Here is a 12,171-nt window from a genome sequence, read left to right as displayed (position 1 = left end):
TAAAAACCTCCAGTGATGGAGCACCCACGATTTCTGAGGGCAAGCAGTTCCACTGGTTATTTGTCCTCACTGTTAGCAACTTTCTCCTTAATTCCAGGTTGCTTCTCTCTTTGATCAGTTTCCAACCATTGTTTCTTGTCCTGCCCTCTGGTGCTTTGGAGAATCATTTGACCCCCTCTTCTTTGTGGCAGCCTCTCAGATACTGGAATACTGCTATCATGTCATCCCTATTTCTTCTTTTCTTTGGACTAGCCAAACCCCAAAGCCTATACCATTTCAGACAAATGGTTATTCAATCTCGTCTTAAAAACCTCTAGTTTGTTGGAGCTCCCACAACTTCTGAAGGCAAGTCATTCCACTGATTAATTGTCACGAAATTTCTCTTTAGGAATGATTTAAGATTCTGATCTCTCTTTGTATGTTCAGCCTCATGTTCATTGAGAGAGAGAGACAGAGAGACAAAGAGAGAGAGACAGAGACAGAGACAGAGAGAGAGAGAGAATATATTACTCAACAGTATTGGAATAATCATAAATGCATACTGTCTGGCTTGCAAATAAATGGTTAATGGTAGGTTACATCTAGGATGGTTGATCATTTCCTCATAAAGAGGATTGATTGATTGATTGATTGATTGATTGATTGATTGATTGATTGATTGATTGATTTAGACAGTATCCAGTGCCCAGGAAGACAGCCTTTTCTGTCATGGCACTTGTTCTCTGGAACATTATTTCCAGAAATTAGACAAGTGTCCTTTTATAAGACCTGGTTTTGTTAATTTGTCTTGGTTGTTTTTTTTAATCTTGGCTGCCATATAAGTTATTTATTGACATTGATTTGTTGATCAAGTTGTAATAATTTTGTTTTCAATCATTGTGTATTTCCAGAGTTAAATATTTGAGATGGGCAGCTGTACAAGTTAATTAAATAAATAAATAACAATAAATGGTCAAATATAATAAAAATATTCAGGTAGGCTAAAGAGCATATTTTTATAATTTTTCTTCATGATCTGTGCTTTATAAATGCAAGAATAAACTTAAAACAACATGGGAAAATAGTTCATAGTGATATTAAACAAAGAAACTTGCTAGGAAATATTCTGTGAATGGAATGCTCCAGCATAGAGAACAGCACTGAACAGAATATGGCAGCCCTCATATTTCTCTGGTCAGAAATATGAATTAAAAACATGTTTTGAGAGAGATTCTTCTGAAAAAAAGGATGATTTCGAAAAGATATGGTTACGCAAAACACAGAGATTCTCCTGGGAAAATTTATGTAAGAAGGAATTATGTAACAAGGAACAAGAAAAACCAGAGAAATTTGTTTTATAAAAAGTAAGTTCATGCAATAATTTACGTCAGCAGTTCAGTGGTGCAAAAACAGCTCTGCATAATAGAAAAAGTTCTAAAGGATATGGATGAGGATGTTGTTAGGAGCTTGTTTAAAATACCCTCATCAGTCTGGAATACTGTTCTTCAAATAGCCAAAGACTTTTACCTCTGCAAAAAAGTGTTTTAAAACTTAAGAAATTCTTGTGCTTTTGAACTGACTTGTTTGTTCTGAAATAACAGGACATATTTGTTTTTCTGTCACATACATTTAATTAAAGCGACATTTAATTAAAGCAAGAGAAGACAGGAAGGTGGTAAAAGGGATCACCAGACAGTGATAGAAATACACATCCATAATCTTCTTTCCTCTCATAAATACGGGCTATGTAAGGGAATCTTGTTGTTGTAATTGAAGAACACTGCAGGCACAAATGTTTCCTGCCCCTGGTTTACAGGCATATTCCGGCATAATTCTCCTATATATGACCTGATTGCAGTCATTAGATGTATTTATAGTTAAGTGTGTATAATAACATATACACACCGGCATATAACACGCACCTCATTTTAAAAAGGAAATTTCAGGAAAAAAACTTAAATTTCGCGCTGCTGTGTGGTATTTACTATGGGTCATTAACATTATATCGGCGTATAACACGCACACATTATTTGCCCCCTATTTTCAGGAAGAAAAAGTGCGTGTTATACGCCGATAAATACGGTAACTATAACATAAATAACTATAACATAGTAAAACTGTTGTGTCATAAATAACTATAATAATACATAACAAAAAACTATAACATAAATAAAATATAATAACTAGTTACATGTATATAATAAATTACATGAATAACTATCTGGAGGTTGAAATACAGTGAGCTCAGTTTCTGTTAAAAATTACCCACTGCAATCCTATCATTACTTAAATCAGGTTGCTGCACAATTGTGTTGCAACAAATTCCAATTCCTTGGGAGTTAGGAATGAAGCAGCCAAAGAGGCCTTGGGGGGAGGGGGGGAGAATAAAAACAGCAAGCAAAGGCTGAAAGCTAATCCTAAAATATACAGGATCAGAAATGATACCACTCTTTGAGATCAGGCAAATAACCATTATCAGTTCCTTTTCTTGTCATGGCTAGGATGTCTGAGAAATTAACAAGGACTGATTGTGAAGAAATTGCTACACCATCAAGTTAGTGGGCAGAATTATAGAAGGACCATGTTTTGCTGAAATTGCTATTGGCAGCCATCAGACGTTGAAACAGGCCGACCTGGACTGATGATAAGAGGTTTTAATATGGTTTTAAGGTTTTATTGGTTGTAGTTGGGGCTATAGATATAGTTTAATTTTTAATATTTGTATTTTTACTTGTATTTTACTGTTGTTAGCCATCCTGAGTCCTTCGGGAGATAGGGCGGCATATAAGTCCCATTAAATAAATAAATAAATGTCATCATCAACCCCCTCCGGCTACTAGCAGCCACGCACTAACAAAGGTCACCAATCCTCTGTCTTCTTGGAAGTTCTGAAAGCCAGTGAAGAACAAAATGCAGAAGTCAAGAATCCATCCTTCAAACACCTAAGCACCTGATTTCAACAGTAGCACTTAAATTCTGTAGGCAGGAAACAAGCGATGATGAACAGCTGAGGAAGTAGAGATCTCTCCTAATTGTGGCCTCGGTTAGCAGACCCCCTACCCCCCCTCTTGTCTGAGCACAGACATTTCCAGGAGCCAAAATGTGGACAGATGATCAGACAATGTGTTTCTGTGAATGACTAAGAAAACAGAAACCATGAACAAGCTTCTCCCTTCCTAACTTTTCTAAATAAAATGTAGTGCCCCCAAATAATAACTCTATATTTTTTAGAATGCAATATTCCAGAATGTGCCAGTATTTATAGAAGAATATCTTCCCATCAATGTTATGATTCTATTATATTCCTGTAGTCCCTAATTTTAACAACTCTGAAGTAGGTTGGTTAAGAGCGAGTGACTTGGCTTCAAACAGCTTAGGGATATGTGTATTGAATAGTTATAGAAAGCACAATTTTATGATCATAGGTTTTTGTGTTGCTATTCTCATTTCTGTTTCGTCTTCCATGATTTTAATCATGTTCTCCCTAAGTGTAAATATACAGAAATATGACATTTCATGAGATTGCATAATTGTTGCTGGAAAAACACCAAACGTATGTGTAGAGGCTGTGCCACCTTCTGGCTGTGAATGCAGTATACTGTTACTAAAAGTAAGGTCAGAAACATAGCCTAATCAAGTGGAAGATTTGCAATTATATTAAACTGCAACAGCATATAACGTTAGTCATTGTGCTCAGGTTTCATGCAACAGATTTAAAAAAGGAACAAAACTTGAGAATATTTACTATTTAATTCTCATTATATATGTGTGTGTCTCTATATGTTGCATTCTTAGAGTAAATAACCTCACAGAACTGCAACATAGATTTTGGAAAAGGAAGAGGGGTTACCCTAAATTGAACTGGAGAAGAGCCACCAATGGCCTCAACATTTATTAAAACTATTGACAGCCTATTAATTGGACAATAAGTATAGCAGATTACAATTCTTTAACACAACATAAGGAAGTTTGTTATGCATGAAGTTGCTATTACTCATTTGTATAGATAGATAGATAGATAGATAGATAGATAGATAGATAGATAGATAGATAGATAGATAGATAGATAGATAGATAGATTTGTTATAAGGCTATGTATGCATTTAGATTTAGACAAGTGTGGTAATTTTTAAGTTTTTATAGTCAAAGTCCTAGAAATAAAGTAGAAGAGCCATTACAATAAACAGCTATAAGGATTTGCCCAATCTGCCAAACATTTATGATTATGATTATTCTTAAAAGTAATCAAGACCAATGAAATATAACCTCAAATATTATCTTTCATTTCATGACAGTCAGACTATTACCATTGTTTTTTTAAAAAAAATTATGCTTCTTATCAAACAAAATTAAAAGTCCCCCAAACATAGAAAAATATTATTATAGAAGTATATAATGTAGGAGAAACACAGCTATGAAGCAATCAAGTAACTGTTTTCTAACTACAAGCAACAAAATATATGAATTTCTACATTTCTTCTAAACATAGGGCAAATCACAATGCTTTTTTCTATAGATATCACAGTATAAAATGGTGCCAGGATATGGACCAATATTGTTCTATTACCAAATGTCTAATGCAATTTTCATTGAAAGTTACGTATATATACAAAACTGATTTGTTTATTTTTTTTATCTGGAAGACAAAATGTATAAATTGTATTATGTTGTCATTGTTAAGTTTATCAAAGTAGTATTTGCCTGGGATATTTTTTAACTAAGAAACATATCATCTTCATTGGCCTTCAGGTTTGTTTGCAAAGTCTTCTTTCCTGTATAACAAAAAAAGTAGTTAATAAATTCTAGTAATGAAATGTGAAGTTCATAATCTTGTAGATGTAATGTTGCCATGACTTACCTTTTTTTAAGAGAAGACATAATAAACCATTAATGCACAACCAGCAATCCATCCAATCATGAGAAGAACAGGTACAACATACTTGCAATATGGCAATGGCTGTGCCTCTAAGGAGAAAGAATGAAGATTTTATTTACAAGATGGGAAAATAAAATTTTACAAAATATGATTGACTTTAAGCAAAATTTGCAGCTCGCTAAAATGAACATTTGGAATGCATTCTTTACTTAATAATGCATATGATATATTCTTTACAAATATTACCCATAGTAACATTTTAAGAGCTGCCATTTAAATATATTAAATTAGATGTTCAGAATGATATTGAAATTGTGTATTGAGGGCAGATATCATGCCAGAGAACATATCCTCCTAGGTCCCTCTAGATCAGGGGTCCCCAACCCCCAGCCCGTGGATCAGTATCGGGCTGCAGCATGCCAGCAACCGGGCTGCACAAACAAACAAAGCCCCATCCATGAGATGCAGGCAGCACACAAAACCATGCACCCTCCAGTCCAGTCCATGGAAAAACCTGTCTCCACAGAACCAGTCCCTGGTGCCCAAAAGGTTGGGGACCTCTGCTCTAGGTGACTTAGCTTAAGTGATAGGACCCAAATTCTCTGACTAATCTCAAATAATCAAGTCATATATCATAAACTGTTTTATAGTTGATAAGCTATAAAGTTTATCTCTGCTCCCACAAGGTAGATTAGTACCAAAAAAAATCCACACATCCAAATCCAGGACTTAAAAATATTTTATATCATGTAATCGTGGAAACAGTACTTGCATTTCTTTGTCAAAGTAATCCATATAACCAGCATTTTGAAATGCACCTGCGGCCAACAGTATAGCTCAGAGAGCAATGGGATCATATTGGCACAACTACATTCTAGATCAATGACTTTTAGGTCATCTATAAGAGGTAGACAAGATCAATGACAGCCTTACAGGATAAGCCAGATAGAATCAATACCAGATGAGCTATTTTGTTGTAATACTAGATTGAATTTTGCAAATCTGAAAGTACAATTCTTCCCCACCCCGTCTCCTTTACTGCCTGTAAAACTAAGAAGGGAACTGTCCGCTCAGATTCTATCTTTTGACCCACCCATTTTCTAGCTATGGGCTGTGTTGTATCTCAGGTGTCCACAACCACTAGGCTGTGGCCCACCAGCAGGCTATGGCCTGCTTGCAACTGGGCCATGCATACACAGCTCAACTTGCACAAACAGTGGGCCGGGGCAAATGCACATGCACATACACCTCAACTTGTGCAAGTGGAGGTGCTTGCTCACATTGAGCTGTGCAAGTATGTGCATCAGCCTGCTGCTCACGTGGCCCAGTTCCTCTCTCCCCCCATTAAAAGAAGTGGAAGAGAAGAGTGAATTATCTGTTTCAGTCCATCATTCAGACATCATTAGTGCTGAAATGAAACTGAAATGACAATCTCTCAGCATTTAAAAAAGATACATTCACATATGTAATGTGATGAATTTTCTAAATTGTTTTATTTTTAATGGGCAATTCCTTGGCATGGTTTTAAACTAAAGAAGCCATCTGTCCATGACATCCTAATTAAGAATAAACTAAGCTAGCTCATTTACTACACTTAACAGTAATAGATATTTTGTTTATGTTAATGGTAAAGAGGCAGTGAATCAGTTTTGAATTTATAACCTAGAATGGGCAGGCTCTAGGATCTCTCTCTCTCTGTGTAGTGTGTGTGTTTGTGTTTCTTTCTCTCTCTGTGTGTGTGTGTGTGTGTGAGAGAGAGAGAGAGAGAGAGAGAGAGAGAATCAAATCAAATCAAATCAACCTTTATTGTCAGAGCACAACATGTGTATAATGGGAGAGAGAGAGAGAGAGAGAGAGAGAGAGAGAGAGAACGAGAGCTCGGTCAGTGGACTAATATCAGATACTGTAGTCTGATATACTGTAGTCTGATATACTGAGCGGGACATGAGAGGATGCACCATTAAAATTTACTGGATGTGAAATAATGCAGCACACACATTTTGTAATGTGAGCCTTGAGTCCAATCATTTTGTTTCAAATGTATAAATCAGGCTAAGACAGAAAACAGAATCCAAAATGGGGGTGTCGCCATTCAAAATTAAATTAATTGTAATTAAATTTAAGTGCAAATGTATCTGTCTCATTTTTCTTATAAGTTGACTTGAATGCTGTCTAGTCAAAAAAGAATTATATAAATCATACAAATACATAGATAAAAAAATGTAAATCAACTACAGAGGATTCTTGTAAATTATCTTGATCCCATTGAAGCAGAATTCAGGGTCACACATAGATGACTTGCATTAATATTTAATAGCACTGATTGTGGTATTGTAATAAGAAAAATGCTGCTTTTAAAGGACAGGGCCTAACAACTGGCGATAGATGCAATTAAATATAATTTATTGGCTTGCACAAACTACAGTGACCACTGGATTCCTCTTTAAAGAACTGCAGGAGAGACTCAAACAAAGCAAGGTTCAGATTATTTATGTTTGGGTTTTTACATTACATAAGTAAAAAAAACTATTGTGAATCACAGCTTACATTGGAATGCTTTTGATAAAAAATTGGGATGACCAATAGTGCCTCTGCATTCCTTCACTTTTTAATGATTCTGTCCTATTAGATACCATCAACATGATCTATAAACAATAGCATTTATTGTACCTGGATACTTCTTCCTTTCACACAATTCCATTCCTACTCTAAGGACACCTTAGAAATTGGGACACCATGAGTTCTAGTTCCTATTTCGGCCTGAAGCCAGGTGGGTAAGTTTGGGCCAATCGCTGTCTCTCGGCTCTAGGAAGCTCATTTCTGAAAAATCTTGGCCAGAAAACTGCAGGGACTTTTCCAGGCGGCCTCCAACAATCAGATTTATTGAACAGAAAATAACAAAGAGCATAAATAAAGAAAAAAATGAATTAAAGGTTATCTGAGAGGAATGGGAGGCACTATTCTCCTATCTGAATGATACCAATCAGTGGTGCTAGAGGAAAAACTCTAAATATCCCGATTGCTCCAATGTGTTTTTTCTTAGGGCTCCCCTGTACTATTTAATATCTTCAGGAAGGGAGGCCATCCATTGATTTAGGATTAGGTGTAAACGATACCTTGATATCATCCAATTGTACATCACTACTATGAGTCAAGCTGGAGATACTGGGAGGGTTTATACTTCACAGGATGACTTGCTAAGCGTTCCTCCACCTCATTTTCTGTAGTAAGTGGAGTATAGTCAAAGTATAAGGCCTTCTCCAGCAGTAGCCTCCAGTTTATGGAATTTCCATAAGTATGTGCAGTTTCAATGCTACTGGCTTTTTGCAAATATGTAACATTTGCTAAATTTAATCATGCCTTTGGCTCAAGCTCACTAAGATCAGCATGATGTTTTTGTTTTTGAAAAGGAATTTTATTTCATTGGTTGCTTGTTTTAATTGAATCATTGCTTCTTTTATTATTTGCTGCCCAGAATCTGTTGGGAGAAGGTTGACCTAGAAATAACATTAAATAAAGAAGCAAGCTTTTAATAGCAATGCTCCTGCTTGTTTAAATTTTGTCCTTCTGTTACAGTGAATTTATAAACTAATGAAGCTCAGGGATGTTTTTAGGAACATACCCAGGTCTTAGGAAATCTTAGGTTCTCCCATGGAATAAATTAAATTATTGCCATTTATTCTTATTTTAAATATTCTTATTAGATGCAGTAAGTAAATTCTTGTGGAAATAATATAATGTGGCTTTAATTATCTGATTCGTGTATGTCTGGAAGTATATAAAGTTCCTGAGATGAGTATACAGAAGCCAACTCAACTAGACAACCTACCCATCATTATGGCATTCGTTTATACAAATACCTTATAGAATAAGGTAGAATAGAATAATAAAGAGCTATAAAAAGAACAAATCCATCAACATGCTTTTTTAACAAAAATTCAGTTTATTGGAAGTCAGATAATGACAATCAAAGGGTCAGAGTTATCCTGCAGAGCTTCCCTGTGTCAGGAGTCAGACAACAGGTGGCTGGGGGAAAAAATATTCCAGGGAAATTATTACAAGCAAGCAAGCAAATAGCTGACACAATTTGGGGAAACGTGACTGCTGCTTGCCAAAATGAATGTCTTGGGAAGCCTGTCCAAAATTAGCATTTCTTTTCTTTCTTTCTTTCTTTCTTTCTTTCTTTCTTTCTTTCTTTCTTTCTTTCTTTCTTTCTTTCTTTCTTTCTTTCTTTTTCTTTCTCTTTCTTTCTTTCTTTCTTTCTTTCCTTCCTCCCTCCCTTCCTCCCTCCCTTTCTTCCTCTTTCCTTCCTTCCTTCCTTCCTTCTTTCCTTCCTTCCTTCCTTCCTTCCTTCCTTTCTTTCTTTTCTATTTTTGTGTTGCATTAAGAAACACAACAGGTTGGGACACTTTCATATTGGGGATATATATATATATATATATATATATATATATATATATATATATATATATATATGCCAAGTTTGAAAAACATTTATCAAGAGTATTATTCTGAAGGCTCAGTAATACAACTGTACTGGGAGCAGCATGCCTTCAAGTAGCCAGCTATAGAGGACCCACAATGGGAGAAGGTTGTTTCTCAACTTCCTACTTGCAAAGAAGAAGCATCTACAAGAAACAAACATGCTTGACTAAAATGAACCTGGGCTTCATTGTATCAGGCTCTACCTATGTTCCAAACTTTGCCACTACTGAACATATTACTATTCTATTGTCCCACCAGTTAAATCTTTAGACTAGATTATATAGATGTTTGCCACATTCTGTAATTACATCAAAGCAATGAAATGTGTGATGAAACTTTGATAACTTTGAAAGCCCTAATAAGCAGGCATATACATAGAATGAAGGCTACTGCTAAGCTTGTAAGCCGCCCTGAGTCTTCGGAGAAGGGCGGGATATAAATGGAATTAAAATAAAATAAATAAATAAAATAATATTATTTTTATTGCCCAAACCCTCAGCACCATTATGGGGTATTTTGTGATGGTCCCCATTACTGCTGACTTGACCTGTTGAGAAAAATCTCTTCCACCCAAAGGAGTGAGTCGGTCAGACAAAGAATGAAACCTCAGAAGCCTAGCACTCTACACAAAGCTAACTTCACACTAATTGTTTCACTAGGGAAAGGGTGAGGAGGAGCTGGAAAAGTATGAAGTCTGAATTTATCTTCCAGGATGTAAGGCTTAGGATCCCCCAAAAGGTGTGAAGCAAAAGTTTCCTTCAGCAAATGGGAAGTGAGTCATATTGCATCCCATCACCTGCCAAGAAAAGTCAAACAAAAAACAGCTTTGAAGCTGTTTCAACTATGTTATAGCAGACTGGAAATAAAACCAGCTTAACTGATGCTGTGGGAACAGAAGCTTGCTCGAAATGCTGATGGGGAGACTCCCTAAAGAATAAGACTTAGGTACTTACAGTGCCACTTGCCAAAAAAACCCTCAAATGCTATTTTCTGAAACCATTGTCCTACATTTAACTAAGTGGATTGCCCACAGAAAATAATCTCTCAGATGAGTTAAGCATAACAGTGTGAATTTCCATTGGTCAGGAAAAGCATGCTATATTAATGAACATGATGGACTAGTGAATGATTTTCCTGCCTGTTATCTCTATTTCAGTATCAGAAACATTGTGATATACCATTTACCTAATAAAATCTAAGGCAAAATTAAAACTGGTTCAGTACAATTAATTGCCTTTTGAGTATAGATCTGCATAAGACGTGGTGGCTCAGTGGGTTAGGACGCTGAGCTTGTCGATCAGATGTTCGGCAGTTTGGTGGGTTGAATCCCCAGTGCCGCGTAACAGAGTGAGCGCCTGTTACTCGTCCCAGCTTCTGCCAACCTAGCAGTTTGAAATCACGTAAAAATGCAAGTAGAAAAATAGGGACCACTATGGTGGGAAGGTAACAGCGTTCCGTGCGCCTTTGGCGTCTAGTCATGCCGGCCACATGACCACGGAGATGTCCTCGGACAAGCGCTGGCTCTTCGGCTTTGAAATGGAGATGAGCATCAGCCCCTAGAGTTGGAAACGACTAGCACACATGTGCGGGGGAACCTTTACCTTTACCTTTAGGTCCTTGATGGAGGTCGCTATACCTACAGTGACAAATTCTAGATCCCCAGTAGAAGAAAGGAAGAAATACAGAAAACTCCCTTTGATACCTAGTAGTGGCCTAGATTTTGGCACTGGCACAAATCCTCTACCGATAGCAGCCCTCCCACAAAAGGTAACCTCTACCCCTTTTTTCTACTTTATACCAAAAATATTGTTTTTTGGCTTGTGTCAGCTTAGTATAATGGTTCCCTGGGCTGACCATTTCATTGTGGAGAAGGATCCACCAATCAGCAGCCATGGTAAATATGCTCCAGACCCCACATCAAACCATCACCATGAACAAAGCAGAGGAACATGTTGAAGTCCAGAAAGGATTTCTTAGGATGGGTTCATTTCTGTCCCGTTTCATGGGAATCCAGCAGGTGGAAGATCTCAGAGAATTTTTTGTTCACTTGCCATGTGATCTTCAGATTATCCATGCAGGGCCAGAACAAACTATATTCTATTGAGAGTCTATCAGTTAACCAGAATTATATTCCTTACTTCCATTTTGTTATTTCTGTTTTTTGCCAGTACATTCTTGAATGTATGCTTCTCTCTCTCTCTCTCTCTCTCTCTCTCTCTCTCTCTCTCTCTCTCTCTCTCTCTCTCTTAAAACAGATCCTATTCATTTCTGTCTTGAATTTATAGTAAAAAGATTGCAAGGCTCCTGCTGTCTCATCTTTTTTAGAGTGAAGTATGCTGGCCACAAAATTTAATGTAGGAGTTTCAACAAGGTACAATCTACTCTCACAATGAGTTGTTCAGAGTATTCTGACCCATGTATTGGATATTACCCCATAGAAACAACAGAAAACAAATAAATCCTTTTGACTTGGATTACAAGGTACTCTGCTAGTAGAGAACATTTTCTACTTATAAAAGGACTGCATTTCACAAAAAAGTGGTCTGGTCATAGATAGTTTTTCTGATTAAGAGTTGCCTAAGGTTTTTCTCATCAAGGACGCGGTGGCTCAGTGGGTTAGGACGCTGAGCTTGTCAATCAAATGGTCGGCAGTTTGGCGGGTCGAATCCTGAGTGCCACATAACAGAGTGAGCACCTGTTACTCGTCCCAGCTTATGCCAACCTAGCAGTTCAAAAGCACATTAAAAATGCAAGTAGAAAAATAGGGACCACTACGGTGAGAAGGTAACAGCGTTCCGTGCGCCTTTGGTGTCTAGTCATGCCGGCCACAT

Source organism: Vipera berus (genome assembly GCF_964194415.1).
Source record: "Vipera berus genome assembly, chromosome: 5".
NCBI lineage: Eukaryota > Metazoa > Chordata > Lepidosauria > Squamata > Viperidae > Vipera > Vipera berus.
Note: the sequence above shows the minus strand (reverse complement) of the source record.